Source organism: Saimiri boliviensis, chromosome 3 (assembly GCF_048565385.1).
Source record: "Saimiri boliviensis isolate mSaiBol1 chromosome 3, mSaiBol1.pri, whole genome shotgun sequence".
NCBI lineage: Eukaryota > Metazoa > Chordata > Mammalia > Primates > Cebidae > Saimiri > Saimiri boliviensis.
Window position 1 is genome coordinate 164,153,714 of NC_133451.1, and position 19,100 is coordinate 164,172,813.

The following is a 19,100-nucleotide window of genomic DNA, read 5'->3' on the forward strand; positions in this document are numbered from 1 at the left end:
GCATCTTTTCCTTCCAGAAAAAATCCTCAGAAACTTCTGAGTTTTGGTTTCTCTATTTCAGTTTATAATAGAATTTGTGTATAAAACCTAACATAAATCAGGAAAAGGAAGACAAAATCCTCCCATGACTTTATGTTTCATTAGAGGAAAAGGAAGATTGCAGATACAGAGTCACATATACTAAGAAAAAAGTTACTGAAATTATATAATATTGACAATAAGATGCAGAAGGGCCTCGATATTTAAAGCATGACTGTTTACTAAAGTCTCCTTATATGGGTGTCTCCAGTGAGTATGGAACCTGCAATTGTAACACACATCTCATCTCATTTTATTGTATTGTTTTGTGATGTGAAGTTTCGTACTGACAACTTACTTGCAGCCTTAAACTGAGAAACCCACACCAGAGCCCCAGCTCCCATAATAGAAATGTATTGGCAAAGGAGAATTTGAAATGCTATTGTCTGACCTCTTCATTTTACAGATAATGGAGGTAAATACTCTGAGAAGTAAAATGAATTTCTTTCTACCATTCAAGTAATTCACTGATTTAACAAATATCTATTGAGTAAATTGTGCATATAAGTCTTTGTGCCAAGAAGTTAAGTTAGAAAGATGAATAAGATAATATTTAAAGTAGAGACCCTTATACTGAACACTAAACTAATTGGGGTAAGAGTGAGGACAATAATAACTTCTGGGATAGAGGTGGGATACCTAACTATCTAGAGATAGTCAAGAAAGCTGAGTAATCTGAGATGGGACAGAGAGCATAAGCAGGAATTAAACTGGTGAATATAACAGAAAAAGCATTCGAAGAGTTAGAATACTATAAGCAATGACATGGTGTTAGAAACAGCATGCTTCCACAATTTTGATACATTGATGGAGTGGGTTTGCTTTAAGGAAAAATGGCCAATTTAATAAAAATTCTGCAGGTAGCTGCAGAAGAGGCTGCTAAAAGAAGCATTACATGATAATGAGAAAAATTAACAGCTATCATGACCACAAGTTTTGATTTGGTAGATAATATTTTTCTCTTCAAAATAACTTGTAAAATGTTTTAGCGATCCACTTACCCTCACTATTTGCGTTAGTTTTTCTGCTCCCCATTCTTCTGGTGGAAGAATGTCACTTCTAGTAACTTTTAACTTTCTCTCCTCTCCTCCACTTCCCCACTCCACAGAGACCTGAAACAGCTTTTAAAGAAAACACTTGAAATCCATTCTTTCTCCTTAAAAGTTTGAAACTAGTTTAGAAATTCTTGTGTCAGCCCAAATGATCAAATCTGAACAATGTCAGCACTCCAGAATTTGGAACATGTAAGAACAGAGCTTAGAATTACTTTACCTCATTCCAGTCAGGCTAGAATAACTACTTACTTCCCTAAAGAGACTATTGTTGAGTGATGGGTACATATGAATGGTATCTGGACATATTCAGAAAGAGCAGTTTTCATCACAAAAGGATTCTGGCTTTTAATGTACCTGAGATAAGATTTTTGGAGTGAAACCCCGTGGAAGTAATGTTCTTCTTATGACCCTCCCCTAGAGTTTAAGACTTCCCAGCTGTATGGTTATCATGACATGGATTTTAGTGTTGAAGGAAAGTACTTATGGCCTAGTTAGTGGGAAGCATTGAAGCTGCCACAAAGGAGCAAACCCACTTAGCCATTCCTGCTTTTGGATAGTGAACGATGAGGGAGTAAGCACATGTAGTATTTAGTATAAGGGCTTTTGCAGTATTTCTTCATGATATTTTACAGCTCACTTTGAAGAACCATAAACTTTAGTACAGCTGGAGAATCATTGGCATTCTATTATTTTACAAATAAGACAAAATTGGATTTTAAGTCACATTTAAAAGCAAGACATCTATTTATCCATGGATCACACTAAAGTCTACAAGAGACATTACAGCAAATGTTAATAATGTTGGAATTAGAAAACCTTGAGAATGATTTTTTTTTCTTAGTCACCTACTAACTCTATAACAATGTTTAAATTAATTAGACTATGTCACATTTGGTATGTAGGTTATACTAAATATACGTAATTCTCTAGATAATTTTTTTGTAAATTGGCTATTTTTCCTTCTTAAATATTTGATGGAACTGCTTTATAAAACAACCTGGGATTGGAAGCTTCTTATGGGAAGATTTTCTTTGCAGATTTAATCCCTTAGTGGTTATAAGACTATTGGGACTTTCTGCTTTTACCTATACAAGAAAAATAAGTTTCAATAAGAAGTGCTTTTCTAGGAACTTTCCAGTTCATCTAAATCTTCAAAATCATTGGTATAACATTGTCTGTAACATCATCTTATATTAACAATATTTTGTTATCATAATGATCCTAAGGGCTATCACTCTTTTTGAAATTCATGATATTGATCATTTGTGTCTACTTGGTTTTATTTCTTGATCAGTATATCGGGGGTTTACCAACTTCATTAAACTATTTACAGAAAAATATTTGATTTTATTGATCTTCTCTATTGTTCAAATGTTATCTGATGCATTTTACCTGCTTCTACATTTATTATTTTGTTTTTTAACATCCTGAATTCAAGTTACTGTTATTTTTATAATTGATGATAAATGTTTAGATAATTACCATCCTTTCTTCTTTCTAATATATTCATCTAATAACATAAACTTCCATCAAAAACATGGTTTTGGCTGAATCCCACAAGTTTTGAAGAATAAAATTTAAACATTACTTAGTTCAAGTTATTTTCTAATTTTCTTCATTTTTTTTGTATGCTGGTATATTTCTGAATTTTAAAAAATTTGAGGTTTCTAGTTATCTTCCTGTTATTGTTTTCTGGCACAATGTGACTGTGGTCAGAGGACAAATTTTACATGACTTTAATTTTTAAGATTTATTAAAATGTGCTTTATGAAACTGGTTAACATGGTCAATTTTTCACTGTTTCTTCTGCATCTGAAAAAATATGCACTCTGAAGGCAAAGGTGTGTATTTATTCTGTGCATTAGTCCAAATGTGTTAATTATATTGCTCAAGCCTTCTGTATCTTCAGTTGTATTCTGTCTGATTATTCTATCAATCACTCAGAAACTTTTATTAAAATTGTTCACCCTGAGTTTATGATATTCTTAATTCTCATTCTAGATATGGCATATTTGCTTTATATTTTGAAACAATGTAGCAAACAAAATTAGAATAGCAGCAATACCATGTGGCTAATGCTTGTAATCTTAGCACTTTAGGGGGCCGAGGCCAGAGGATTGCTTGAGGCCGGGGGTTCAAGACCAACCTGGGCAACATAGTGAAACCATGTCTCTATGGAAAATAAAAAATATTAGCCAAATGCAATGGTGCTCACATGTAGTCCTAGCTACCGGGCAGGCTGAGGTGGGAACATTGCTTAGGTCCAGGAGTTTGAGGCAACAGTAAGCCATGATCATACAACTGAACTCCAGCCTGGGTGACAGAAGCAGACCCTGTCTCATAAACAAAAACAAAAATAAGAATAGTTACATCTACTTGATAAATTAATTAACATAGTACAGTGATGTACTTTTTATATGATGACTTATGCCTTAAAGTATGTTTTCTCTAATATTAATACATTATTATGATTGTCTTTTTTAGTATTTGCATAATAATTGTTTTGGTCTTTTCATTTTCAAACTTTGTGTCCTTATTTTGGAACACTAACTCCGAACTTAAATGCTATTACGTATTTTAATTAGACATGAAATGTATTTCTTCATCTTCTAAGATATTATAATTTTCATTGTTCTATACATCAAAAATGTATTTACATTTACCAACATATTATCTTTTTTTCACTTTTTTCTGCATCTTCATCTATTTATGCTGAATAATATTTGAAGAATATTTGCTGCTTAAAACTTATTCAACTTTTGTTTAAAATGTGTTTATTTCACTCTCATTCTAGATTAATACTTTTGTTGAGTGTACATCCTACATTTTTTTTCTTTTTTTAAGATATTTCTCTCTTTGTTTCTTTCACAGCTGCACTGTGTGTGCCTGGGTGGATCAATTTTTGGAACAGAAATTTTCTGCTTGAGATTATCAGGCTTATTGAATCTATGGCTTAATAAACATATTTCCTCATTTTTTCAAAATTGCTTATACATAATACCTTACAACATTGCATTTATTCCATCTTTCCCTCTCCTCCTTTCAAAAAAAATGTGTATTTTAGGTTTTTCATCATATTTATCTGTATTTCTTGCTCTTTTTGGTCTTTTTCATCTGTCGTATTTCTATGCTTAATTGTAGATTTTTTTTCTGATTTACTTTTCACATCATTAATTTCCTCTTCACCTAAAGAGAAGCATCTGACCTGTTATTAAACCTCCCTATTTTATTTTATACTATGACTATTATAATTTTTAGTCCTAGAACTTATATTTGGTTCTATTTCCAATATGCTGTCACCTTTTATAATTTCCAGATATCTGATGATAATTTCCAGCTTTGATTCTATTTCTTGGGACACAGAAAGTATAATTACTATATAGTATGTATCTGATAATGCCATTATCTGTAGTCTCTGAAAGTTTTTATTGGAAAATATAATGCCTAAATATCTTCCCAACTAGTGCCTTTACAAAATTCTCTAGTGCGGCTCATTCTTCTGGCTTTTGCTTCATTTTATTCCTATCTTCTCATGTGCCTGGTTATCTTTGATTGTGTGATGCATATTATGTTTAAATTTTATTTGTAGAATCTCTTTTCTAAAAACTATAAAAATTTGTGAGAGAAAATAAAGAAGTCTAAATAAATGGAGAGATATGCCATATTTGTGGATTTGAACATGAAATAACAAAGACAATTCTCTGGAAATTGATCTAGATATAGATTTAATGTAATCCGTATAAAAATCCTAGAAGTTTTTATATTTTGGAGAACAATGCTAGTAAATTATAAAATTTATGTAGAAATACAAAGAAACTGGAAAACAAAAGTGACATTTTCAAAGAACAAAGTTAAAGGAGTTTCTCTACCTTATTTGAAGACTTACTGTAAAGCTATACTAATTAAGAAAGTTTGAGATTGTTGAAATTATAGACATATAGATTGATGGAATAGAATAGAAAATCTATAAATAGACCTAAATTCGTACTTCATGTCAATACCAAAATTAACTAAAAACGAATCATAGATCTTAATAGAACAATTAAATCTATAAAACATTAAGAAGAAAATATGAGAGGAAATCATTGAGACATTGGCGTAAAGTCTCTTAGATAGAACTTCAAAATGCATACACCATCCAAAAATGAAAAGTTGGACTTCAAAATTCAAACAACAGAAACACAAACTGTTGCTCTTTCAAAGACACCATTAAATGGGAAGATCATGTTCACAGCATGCATATCTGATAAAGAAATATGTAAAGAATTCTTGCCAAGCAATAAGAAGAATACAAACAGCCCAATCTTTTTTTTTTTTTTTTTTTTTTGAGACCGAGTCTCGCTCTAACACCAGGCTGGAGTACAGTGGTGCAACCTCTGCTTCCTGGTTCAAGTGATTCTTCCACCTCAGCTTCCCTAGTAGCTGGGGCTACAGGCGCACGCCACCATGCCTGGCTAATGTTTGTATATTTTCGTAGAGATGGGGTTTCACCATGTTGATCAGGATGGTCTCGATCTCTTAACCTCTTGATCCACCTGTCTTGGCCTCCCAAAGACAATCCAGTCTTAAAATGAATAAAATTTCAAAACAGATTATAGGGAATGAGAGTGAAGACAAATTTAAAAACCACCCAAGTTTAGTTATGTTTTAGTCAGTTTTGGGTGTTATAACAAAGCACTGGTGACTTATAAACCAAAAATAAAAACCTTTTCTCTTACAATTCTATAGACTGGAAGTCCCACAACCAGGGTGCCAGCATGACTGGGTTTTGGTGAGAGTCCAATTCTGGTTTGCAGACTACTGTCTTCTTTTTGTGTCTTCATGTGGTACAAGAGCAAGAGCGCTCTCTAGAGCTCCTCTTATAAGGCACTAATCCCATTCGTAGAGGCTCCACTCTCATGACCTAATTACATTTCAAAGACCACTGCCTCCTAATTCCACCCTATTGGGGAGTAGGATTTCAACACATAAATTTTGAGGGTACACAAACATTCAGTCCACTGCATTATTCCTGGGCCCCCAGATTTGTGTCTTTCTCACATGCAAAATGCATTCATTTCATCCCAACAGCCCTAAAAGCATTAACTGATTCCAGCATCAACTCCAAAAACTAAGGTCCAAAGTCTTATCTAAATATCATCTACATCAAATATGGTGGAGGCATGAGTTATGATTTATCGTAATGCAAATTTGTATTTTACTGTGAACCTGTGAAACCGAACAGTTATGTGCTTCTAAAATGCAATGGTCAAACAAGCAAAAGATAAACATTCCCATTCCAAATATAGAAATAGGAAATGAGGAAGAGGTGAAGGGTATCAAGTAAGTTCAAAACCCATCAAGGCTCAAGAATTAAAACTTGAGTTTCAAAATAATCCTTTGGCTAACTTCTCTGCCCTCCAGACCCCATAGAGGGCAGAGAAGTTAGCCAGAGGATTATTTCCACAGTTTTAGTGAGCAGGACTCATGTGTGCATGGCTCTTCAGTGCTAGAGTCACATGTTAGTGACTCTGCTGGTCTGGTGTCATGGCACCATGACTCTGGGTGACCTTGCCCCCTGGCTCTATTGGGTACAGCCCATGCAGCAGCTCTGGCATGGAAGCCCATACCTAAGACATTGAATGTGGGCATTCTGGCACACCTGAATCAGAGAGTATGCCCAGCCATTTGAAACTGTACTGTGCTTCTGGCCCTTGCACTCTGGGTCTATAGCTAAGGAGGCAGCCCTGATGATCTGTGAATCATCTTGTGGGGTAAGGGGTGTAATCTTTCTTTATTTTCAAGAACAATGTTTGACTCCTGTTGAGATAGCTACTTAGGTTTGTGGTTGAAAAGGTCACTTGATCATACTCTTAATGGTCTCTTCTGAACACACTTTCTCAGTGTTTTCAATGTGGATAGGCTGAGAATTTTCCAAATCTTTAAATTCTACTTCCTTCTCAACATTTCTGTCTTAAAATCATTTCTTTCTTCTCACACTTAACTATAATCAGGCAAGAGTAACCACATTTCTCATTGAATACTTTGCTTAGACATTCCTCAGTTAAATATCCAATTTTATTGCAAATTTTACCTTCCACAAAACACTAGAACACAAACATAAGTCAGTTTTTTTTGCCACTTATTAATAACAAGGATCTTCTTTTCTCTATTGCCAATGAAATGCACCTTATTTTCATCTGAAGTCTCAGCAGAATGGCCTTACCATCCATATTTTTGCCAACATTCTGTGAGTGTTACTTAGGTATTCTCTAAGAAGAAAAGCTTTCTCTACAGTTCTACCATTTTCTTTCTGAGCCTTGACAAGATTCACCTTTAAAATTTTGTTCATGTCTATATCTGGTTTGTCTAGCATACACCTAAAAACTCTTACAGCCTCTACCCATTACCCCTTACCAAAGCTGCTTCCGTATTTGTAGTGATTTATTATAGTAGAACCCCCACTTTTTGAAATCAAGATCTGTCTTTATTAAATGACAATTTTAATAGTTCAATAAAATGTAATTGGTTTTTGAATTGAGCAGTTAAGAAATACTGGAAATAAAAAAGCATATTGAAATATTTTCTGTGGTAAAGAATCAGGTTTGGCTTCCTTTATTATGACTTTAAGATTGGACATAAAACCAATGAGAAGACAAGCCATATGCTGGGATAGAGTGGAGGAAAGGAAAATAAGTTGAATTTTGAATATATAAGCATTAGGTACCTAATGCAATATTTACTGGATCTTCCTAGGGAGACTAGTGGGTGATAACTAAAAAGGAATATTCACAGAAACTAGAAAAACATGAGCAGATGGTGTAAGGAAGTCAAGGAAGGAAGTAATGATCAGTAATTTAAAAAATGATAAATACAGTGTTAATACTATATCTACAATAAAGAATAATTATATAAATGTATTAATACTTTTAAATATTTCAAATCTATTGACATTTAGCTAGAATGCGTTTCATTAGAAATGAAGTGGTTCATGTTTTGAGTTGTAAGTTTCAATTTTTAGGTTATTTATAGGTGATCTGGAAAATAATCACTATATTTGACAAATCGTCTATGATTATTTGTATGGGATAAATTTCAATGACGTGGAAGAGCCAGAAATAAAATTGAAGCAGGTTTTGTGATTAAGATATGAAGAGGAAGAAACAAGAAGTATACATATACACTATTCTTTCAGTGAGACTGATTATAAGTGAGTTACAAAATGAATAAATTCTGTTTCTCTAGTAAGAGGTTATGAAGACAGTATTTCAAGGAAAGATGTCAGTATAAGACAGGGCTACAGAGATTGATAGATTGCATAAAAAGAAGGGAGCTGGTTATTGTATGCTTGTGAGTCTAAATCTGAAGATCCTCTTAGATTTGTCTCAGCAGCATACATTAACAATGAAAGTAAAAACAGAGGTTTAAAATCCACCAGAAATTCTCAGGCTATGGCTTCAGACTCCCCTTTCTTTGATTTCCAGTGAAACCACGATGAAAAGTAGAACAGATCTAAGCATTTTTAAAGTGATGAATGGGGATTTGTTTTTAAAACAGTTGGTTATTAAATTTAAATAGCTCATTTAGGTGTTGATGCCTCCTGGAAATTTTCAAGATGGCTATCCAACTTTGTAACTTAATTACATATATAATGATAACAATTATTTGATTTCCTTCATTATATTCTTAATTACAGAAATACTATTGACACTTTTATATATTTCAAATACCTTTGACATTTAGTTAGAATTCGTTTAGTTAGAAATGGAATGGTTAATGTTTTGAGTAGCTGGTCTCCAATTTTTAGATTATTTATAGGTAATATGGGAAATTTTAAATTATATATCAATCTTTAAATTTTGTTTAAATATTCTTATTAACTGTGTAAAAGCAAATAAAGACCTAGTCCATTTTACATACTGTACGTCTTGTGATTAAAGAGTTTAAAAAGAAAAGAACACAAGGAAAATTTTGCAAGATCAAGTAGCAATTTCAGAGATTTGAAACATACCTCTAATCTACTTCTTTATTTTGTATATAATGAACCTAAGTATCAAAAAATGTAAAATAAACTATTAAAGTCTCCATAACCAATTATGGAAGAGAATGTCACATGATAAATTCAAACACATCTTCAAATGATGCTCTATCTTTTTCTCAAATGTTAGATACTACTGATAGTTTATTTTTATTTTTGAGATGGAGTCTCAATAGTTTATTTTTAATTACATGGATTACCAAGAACAGAATTATGATTTATCCTCTGTATTAGTCCATTTTATGTTGCCATAGAGGAATACCTGAGACTAAGTAATTTCTAAAGAAAAGAAATATAATAAGCTCATGGTGCTGCAGGCTATACTAGCATGATACTAGCTTCTGGTGAGGTCTCCAGTGGCTTTACACATTGGTGGAAGGCAAAGGGAGAGCAGGCATGTCACATGGCGAGAGAGGGAGCAAGGGAGACAGGAGGAGGTCCCAGGCTTTAAACAACCAGCTCTCACATGAACTAACAGAGTGAGAACTCACTCATCACCAAGAAGATGGCACCAAGCCACTCATGAGAGACTTGCCCCCGTGACCCAAATGCTTTCCACTAGCTTCCACCTCCAACAGCGGGAATCACATGAGATTTGGAGGGTACAAATATCCAAACCATATCAGCCACCATGCATTAAATACCATGAAACTCTAGACCTCACTGCATGTAGGCAGGAGGGCTATAAACAAATATATTGAAAGGATAAATTAATATAAAAGTATGTTTCTCTCTATGATCACCTGAAGAGAAGAGAAATACATAAAATTCCTTTGAGATTATTCAGCTAGTTTCTCAACTTAGTAATGAAGTAGAAATATGCCATCAACAGCATCCTTAAGTGTTTGTCTGGAGCAAATCGCAAGTAGTTCCACTAAGGTGATAATCAAGATTAACTCCCCACATCCATCACACACTATCTGATACATCTTGTAGTCACAGTAATTCTTTTTTTAAAACTTAAAATTAGCTCAAGAATGAGAATGGGCACTCTAGACCAAAGTGAATTTTTTTAAAAAAGAAAAAGGAGGGACATGATTTTTTCCCCCTTAAGAGTGAACCACAGGAGGAAACTTGAAACCTCACATATAACTGCACTTTAACACACTCTTACAACTATGATGTAGACCAATATTACTACCTATAAATGTCTGGATTGACAGAGAAGAGGAGCAGATAGAGCCTGGGTACTGACTGACATTGTTGAGCAAATAAATGAGTCACTCAACCCTGAAACCTGCCTTGCCCTAGTATGCAAGCTGTATGAGCTAATAGATATCCTGCTACGTAGGTTGGTTTGATTCAGCTTTTAGTTACCAAAGCTAAAAATATCAAAGTAATTTGATTCCCTTTTCTCTTAACATCTTTATCTTACTGAATTATAAATTACATATATATATATATACATATATATATACACATATATATATATACATATATCAAGGGAAGTTATAATAGGGAGTGGAAAATGAATGAATGCCACAGAATATCAGACAAAAGATGTAAGTGTAAAGGGATATGATGAGCAATTGTAGAAGGAAAATGAAAAGAAAAGGGGAAGAAGAGTTGTGATCACACAACCACCTCTAGTGTATCTAGTCTAATTGTATGGAGATGATTAAATTGAAATGAACTTCCTGGATCATTTTTAGAACTGTAACAGCAATAATGTCATTGGAAACAAGGAAGATTGGCATCAAATGCAAAATAGATTCCTGGATCAGACAGGGTCCTGGGAGGAAAGAGATGGCATACTCCGAGGCTTTGACAAAAGTGATTTAATCGAGGGATGGTTTACCAAAGTGTGGGCAGCATTGATGGAACCTGCAAAGAATGGTGATGTACCTAAAGATGAGTAACAGAGAGAGAATCATCTCTAGATCTGCCAGACAAGGAAAAGGAATGGTGAAACTGGGGTTTTATAGAAGCTGAGTGGTAGAAGAAGGCTTTCCAGCAGGATCTGTAGCTATGCACAGCCCCTGCCAGAATGATGGCAAAAGAGGGAAAGAGTGGGCAAATAAATTCAGTGAACTTCCCACCCCTCTGACATCATGGTCTCTGCCAGTACCACACATAGACCAAAATCACTAAAAGCCCAAACATTCCAGAGGGAGACAGTGCTGAGAGATCAATCCCCCAGGATACAGACAAGTGAATTGATCTGAGAATAGGGCAAGCAGAGAATCATCAAATATATGATCATGGCCACTCTGACTTTCTATCTGTTAAAAAATGTTTTTTAGGATCAAGTTGTGTTCAGTATTCTGGATAACTCAAGAGTTGGCTTTAAAATTAATGGAGAAGATTTGTGGGGAAAAATCAAGAAGCTTTATCTAGTCCTCTGTGTTACACTGCACCCCTCAATAGGCTGATTATGGAGCCATTCTGTGGAGTCACTCAATGCCCTATTCCTGTAATCAAATGTTAAAATTTACAGGAATATGGTAGTAACTAAAACTTAAAGGTTTTCTTTTTTTCCTTTATCAGTAACCTTTCTAATAATTGAATAATCTTAGGGAGAGGTCCTTAAAAACAAACCCTCAAACTCTCAAAAATCTCTTTCTTGAGCCAAAAATTAAAAAATAAAGAAAGAAATAAACCTCTGTCATGAATACATTTTAGTCTGCATAAAAGATGTGAAAAATGTAGGTTCCTTTGTTTCTTCATTACTCAAGGAAATTTATGTAAGTCCACATTTAGTCTGTTAACTGAAAAATTATACAATTTATAATTTTGGAAACATGACTTTATTTCTTATAAAGGGTTACAGCTTACAGGGTGGCCATTGTGACAGGCTGGGAAGTGCAGCCTCTGGTGGAAGCTCAGAAGCAAGGACTTTGTGGGAGGGAGGAGTAAGACAGGAATTTAAGCTGAGCAGGAACAGGTTGGCTAAACATGTATACATTCAAGAGGTTTCAGGAGGAGCCATGAATATTTACAAAGGGAATCCTGATTAATGTGTATTGAACAAACATGCATGTTACATATGACCCATGCCCACTTCAAGGTGGAAATTTAACATTTAAATATATTATAATTAGGCCTTATATGTCAAAAGGTCTTTTCAGGACATGAAGGCATTCAAGTACACAGCCTCTGTAAACTGGCCAGAATGAGTCTACAGTTGGTTTTTGAATCAGGGGAAAGTTACTAAAATCAGTCTCTTGGCCACTCAAAGCTGGAGTGATGGCTTGTGAAGCAGGGGCTCATCCAGCAACTGGCAGTAAGCTACAGTTGCTTTAATATTGCTTATCTTGAGGCCAGTGCTTGTTTAGCTGCTAGAGAAAAAGAAATACCTTGTGGTACTAGAACACAGTTTATTCTTTAAGTATAAAGGTATATAACTTAACCATTCCCTGGCATGGCCTTAGGTCTTGTTTATAACTTGGCATCTTATTGCCACAGTGTCTGTCGTGTCCATCCTGATTTCTGTTTTAATGTTAATGCTGGTCAGTTGTGTCTAACCTGAAAAAGGGAAGGAGTATAATGAGGCATTTCTGACTTCCCATACTGTCATGGCCAAGAATGCAGTGTTAAGGTTTTTCAGGGTCCTCTTGGCCAAGAAGGGGTTCATTCAGTCAGTTGAGGGGCTTGGAATTTTATTTTTTGTTTACAAGCCTTATTGTGCAAATAAGTGTCATTTAATCCTCTGAGATGTCAGAAAGGTAATTTCTTTCCATTTAGAATCTCTCCCAATCTCTATAAATTCTGGGGCCCTTTTGGAGAGACAAGCACTGGGCTCTATGGCAGGACCTGACCCACACTGTATTTAGCTGTGTAAGTCTGCCTTAGCAAAGATGCACACTTGTTGCTAGCCCTCAGTCCTTGTACTCAGTCTGCTGTTGCATTCTCCATACCGGGCAATATGGTGTCTCTTCAGGTCCTTGAGATCTCAATGCCATATTCATACTACTATCAGACAGGTGGGGAAATATGTTCATATCATACTAATTCAGACCCTTTGAAAGGATAAAAATGGTTAATGGCAAATTTGGGAAATTTGTTCATACCATACTCAAGAACAGGAATCCTCTCTGATGGATTCCACTTACCTGACAAACCCCAAACTGTGGATATACTACATACTTATGTCACAGAACAAGATTAGGTACAGGGGATTCCCTAGCAGGTTTGCAGTCTTCCAAAGGCATTGACCACAGTGAGTATCCCTGTTCCCAGGCACCTAAATCGATCTGGAGAGTCTACCTTTTGTATTTCTAAGATTCAGCCTTGTTTGCTATTGAAACTAGGTCTCTTCTGAGAGTGAAAAGAATCACTCTTAATAATGTACCAGCACAATAGTTAAAACCCCAACCGTAAGGGACAAATGAGGACCTATGGTTTGTCACCTTATGACACAGGGACACATTTGTGTCTCCTCTTTTGGTTTCTTTTGTAAGGAAAGAAAGAAAAACTAGCACTGGGTAATTGATTGAATGTGTAATTAACTAAATCTATTGTTTGTCCTACAATTTCAGATATTAACAAACAAAAAAAGTTATTTTGCTGTTTGATTGTATTAACCAACCTAATGGGTTTTCTAGAATAAAGAAGATCCATTAATATAAGTAACCACAATAAAAATGAAATGAGCTTATATGTAAAAATTTTACTACAGATTTCCCAAATTTGCCATTAACCACTTTTATCCTTTCAAAGGATATGAATCACCTTCTCCCATTTTCTCTTTATCCCAGGTAAGATTTATACACCAGATATTGTGATAGCTAGGGATGAGAAAGGGAAGAGTAAGTAGTAGAGAACGTTTTGCCACATTTGACTTTCTCTTCTACTAAAAAATGCAGATATTCATTATGTGTCTCTTTCTTGATTTCTACTTTAAATGTATATATCAAAGTTTGGGATTGGAGGTTGCTTCAATGTCCTTTGCTTAGTAGTATTCATACTACTATTATAATAATACTGCCTCCTAATGTATTTCCTCCTTATGTTTTTAGTTCATTTTTACAAAAGAAAAGAAATATGAAACATATAGTTATATGTTATATGTAATATATATTTATATTGCTATTTATAACATATAAAGTATAAATGTTTTATATAAATATTAATATTGTTGGGGTTCAGGGGAGCCCTCAGCTCCCCTGAGAGGACATTTCTCCAAGGTCCTTGGTCTCTTGCTCTCTCAAGAATGAGAGAGGGGAACAGGTGCACTCATAAAGTAAATACTGGACCCCAAACAGAGTGTTTGCAGAAAAGTGATTTTATTTTAGGTTGAGAAAGAGAAAAAGGAGAAGAGAAAACTTCTACCAAGAGTGTGGAAGGGGACGCCACAGGGGAAATCCAGGAGAGAGAAAGACAGCTTCCACGAGAGAGTTCATGGAAGGGGATTCAAACATGGAATCCAAAGGGGTGTGGAAGAAGGGGACTTTTATCCTGGGAGAAACTCCCACCTTCTACTAGACCTCCGGCCAATGAAAGGAGTTACTTTGAACTTCCACTGGAGTGATTGACTTTTTGATTCTTCCCATGCCCGTGCAAATTAAAACAGAAACCGTTAAATCTCCCCAATGGAGAGAGATGGGAGGGGGACATGGCACTGGGAAGTTCTTGCCCTTAAAACTACACCCCCTTGTGGACCCAGAAAGAGAACACATTCCCTCAGTATTATTAATATTTATATTACATAAAATATTAATATATATTTATAGACATAAATATATGTATACAAATAAAAATTATTTTTTATTTTATATTTTTAGACTAAAATGTACCAAATCTTTTGGCTTAATTATGTCAATAAGCAAGAATCATTCTTCACTAAACACTAGCATCTAATTAGCATAAATTTTAAAAACCTTGTTTCTGCTCATATTCAAATCTCTTTCTACATTTCTCCTAATTTCTATGATATGCAATTTATATTAATATCGGCAAGTGGTTTTGATTGGATTTTATCTATTATGGCAGCAAAAAATAGTTTAAATTCCAATAGGTGAAGAGATTCTCTGTACAATCAAAGAAAATATCCACATTTCAGAAATCTGAATTAACTTTACATTCCAAATATTTCATACCAAAGAAAGTACATTTAGACTTTGGGCTGATGAATTACATTTTCCCTCTTCTTATTCCTTCAGAGGGATACAAAATTGTATTTCAGTTATTTTGTAAAAGTGAAATAACTTCTTAGAAGAAATGAACAACAAACAAAACTCCATCAAAGTCTGTGAAGCATAAACTCATATTAAAAACAATAGCCTTAGGTTAGAACCAGGACATACCCATACCTTCCTTCACATTTGTGGCACAGAAACTTAGTCCTTTGTACCCACCAACAGGGAAGCCAACAAGCACTGAGTGACACAGGATAGTAGCCCAGCCCTTCTGCATTTCTTCAGAGTTTCTAAAATACTTGGCACATGGTGCCATTACTGTACTGTGCTTCTGCAATATAAAATTATCATAGAGTAAAAATCATAAGATGAAATTCCCTTCTAATGAAGAGTTATGAATTAGGGAAATAAATAGAAATGTTACCAGGTAAAATATCATTGATTATTTAGAGGTTACTGCTTCATGTCTATTCTGAATTTTTGTTTCTTTTTTTCTCTATTTCACTCCCTCATTACTTGCAGTTTCTCCTTTTACCTGTATATAGGTACTATTTTTAAAATTTTTATACATAAATAATCCACCAGGTAGGAAAGAAAAGTAAAAGGTATAAAAAGTATAAATTTTGAAATTAACTGCTAATGATAAATCTACAGATTTCATTTAAGCATCAGTTTTCTGTTTAATTTTTACCATAGATAAAAATTAAAATATAAGGGAATTACCAAAATAAAATTACCATTGGGGGCATTATAAGGTAAAAATATAGGTTATGTTAATGATATTAAATTATCAATCCAAAATATATATTTATTCTCTAATATGTACATGGCACATTGCCCACATAGTCAATAAAACAACAGATAGAATGTTTACAGTCTGAATTCATTTATTTTAAATATTAAATGACCATGAAACACTTGAGTATTTAATAAAGTGTTTAAAGAAAGGTATATGTTAAGGTACATTTTCTCAAAATAGTATTATATTTTGTTTATTATTTTACTTTCGAATCACTGTTTTGAGGCATTTTCAAATTGTTTAAAACATTTAGTTTAGAATGTAACCTGACATGTTCTACAAGCAAACAAAAAAGCCAAAAAGTTATCATCTCTTACTTTATTAAAAAAATGTATAAAATCCTGTTTTAACTCCTAGGAACCATATAAGGAGCCAAAAATAAAAGTTGATAAGTATTCAGAGGTATGAAAGATAGATATTTTTTTCCTTAGGCAATTCCTTTATAGAATACTGATTTTCTTTTTATATTTTTTCTGCATTTCTTTGTAATATTTGATACAGAGATTTATTAAGCAATCAGTACTTTTAAAACTGCATGTAACTTGGTAGACAAAAATGCCTGGATTCTCTTACCTGAAGTCTCAATAAACTAAGATTGAATTTTCTGCTGATGATGTGGTAACATGAAATAGAGGTGCTGCTTTTGAATCTAGGAATATTACAGTAAAATTAGTTATTAGATACATGGCATTATTGGAGATGCAGAAACAAATCAAGCTTCTTGTAACGCCCTTTATTCCAAGCATCGTGCAACATAATGAAGAAGGCAAATACAGCTTACTTGGCTCAGCATGCCTGAACGGAGTGAAGCAACAGCACAATGTGGTTTTATGTATTTTCAAGGGAAGATGGGGAGAGGCATACACAGTAAATGTTCTCATCCTTCATAGGTTCCCCAAGGGAAACAGAAGCTCCCTTCATCCTCAGCCCAAGTATAAAATCACCTTCATTCAGCCAAGTTTAAAGTAAATTACAAGAGGTGCTTGCTTAGGCCAAGTTCAAATACCAGCATTTAAAAGAAGCTTCTTGCCAATCTGCCCACCCTTAATAAGTTTATTCAATGAAGATGTAAGTGCAGCTTCCTGAAGCCTCAGGGAAGAAATAGAAAAGGCATTTTTCAGTAAGAGAAATCTCAGCAATAGATATTACTTTGATGATCATCACTTTGTGTATGCAACACCATTTTTCAGTGGAGAACATGCTAATTCACCCAGGCTTGAGTGGTTCACAAGATCTTGGTTGAATAATGTAGGTATCAAGACACAATATTGCCACTAATGTCTTTGGCTTATCCTGATATTTTACGTCACCAGAAGCCCCTAATTTTAACAAAGCATGTAGCGACCAATGGTATTTAATTAATGATGCCCATTAGAAACCTCTTCAGAATATCCATATTAGAATCCATCTTCAAAGTCTGAATTATTTGGTCTGGGATAGGATTCTAACATCAGTATTTTTTAAAAGCTCCCATATGATTCTAGTTTACAGCCACGGTTGGTATTACTGAATTAAATAAATGTGTATGGTTCTCTATACTAAATTTTATGCAAGATTACAGAAGGGAAAAGAAAAAGAAGATAATATTATGAGAATATGAGATATAGAGAAGTAGAAAAAAAATTTTAAATAGTGAATATGTAGAACGTCCCCTGAAAAGACTGACTGAACAAGATTTATTTATGTGTTGAATGGTTTAGCTCAGGTTTTAGACCAACCATTTTTGCTGGCAATTTTCTCTTAGTTGCCAGAAGCGGTTCAAGCAGAGAAAAAAAAGTGAGACTGTGGAATAAGCAAGAATCAAATGACTAACTTGCCATGGTTATAAGCCTAACAGAAAAAAGAAATGTGTGTCCAAATATTTTTTTTTTACCAGAATACTGAAGGTTCTTGTGAATTTTAAGCTTTTGAAAAAAACTTTAGTGTTGGTAAGCAGGGAAAAAAATTAAACAAGGCTTAACACCAGGAGAAATGGAAGCATCGTAAGTGGAGAACTAAATGGCATATATAAAACAAGAATAGAAGCAGGGTAGCATCATATATCAGGAAGAAATATGAGGATATTTAAATTTAATAATGAATTTATTTACAATTTTTGAATAGGAAGTTTTATTCAATAGCCATGGGTACAAGTTAGTAAATGGGAAGATATGTGATACTTTAATTAGAATTCATGAAGTCGAGAAATAGAAAACAAATAGTGTATAAAAAAATCCACAAGGATTTCTCAAGAATAAAAACAGAAAAATAAGTCTTTTAGCCAGGGCACAAATTCTCAACTAACATGGCAAAGTGATCTGGAAATCTGGAAACGTCCATAATGGGAGGTGTGACCGATAGAAAGGGTTGGTAAAGGGCAACGGATTTCCGATTTAAAGTGCTTTTTAAGTTTCTATGACCTCCCTCCATCCCTAAGTTTACTCTTGAGTGGAAGAGAGGCAATGTAATGAGAAGGGTCTAGAGAAGCGAGTAAGGGACAGAACACAAATGGCAAAAAATTTTGTCTTCTATCTTAGTGCAATGAGATGCCAGTAAAAAACTTAGCGTAAGAGAGAAAACTGATCCAAAAATGTCATGAAGATACTCTGACAGCTCTGGCTGTGTAAATTAGATTGAGAATGGCAAGAATGAAAGTGGAGAGAGTTAGGAAGCTATTCCAGTCATTCTGAAAACAGGAAAGCTTAAAATAAAATGTTAGTGAGGAACCTGGAGAAAAGTGGAGAGGTGTGAAACATGCTTTGTAGGTAGAATAGACTTTGGAAATGGAATGGTTTTAGATAGGAGAGAGGTCTGCGTCCAGGTTTATTTGTAGGCGTTGGCTTATGTACCTAGGTAAGCAGTGGAACCATTTACTGAGAAGATAAAACATTGGATCGACTATGGGAAGTTCAATTTTGAAAGTGCTAAGTGAGAGAGACAAACATGGATGTCAGGTAGGCAATTGCATGTATCAGTGCGAAACTCAGAAGAAAGATATTCCAGCATCTTTCCAGCTTAAGAAGGAAACTCTTTTTGAAAGAAAACTTTGAAGTTGAAGCATGTTTACATTTTCTTTGGTATTTTAGCAACAAGCC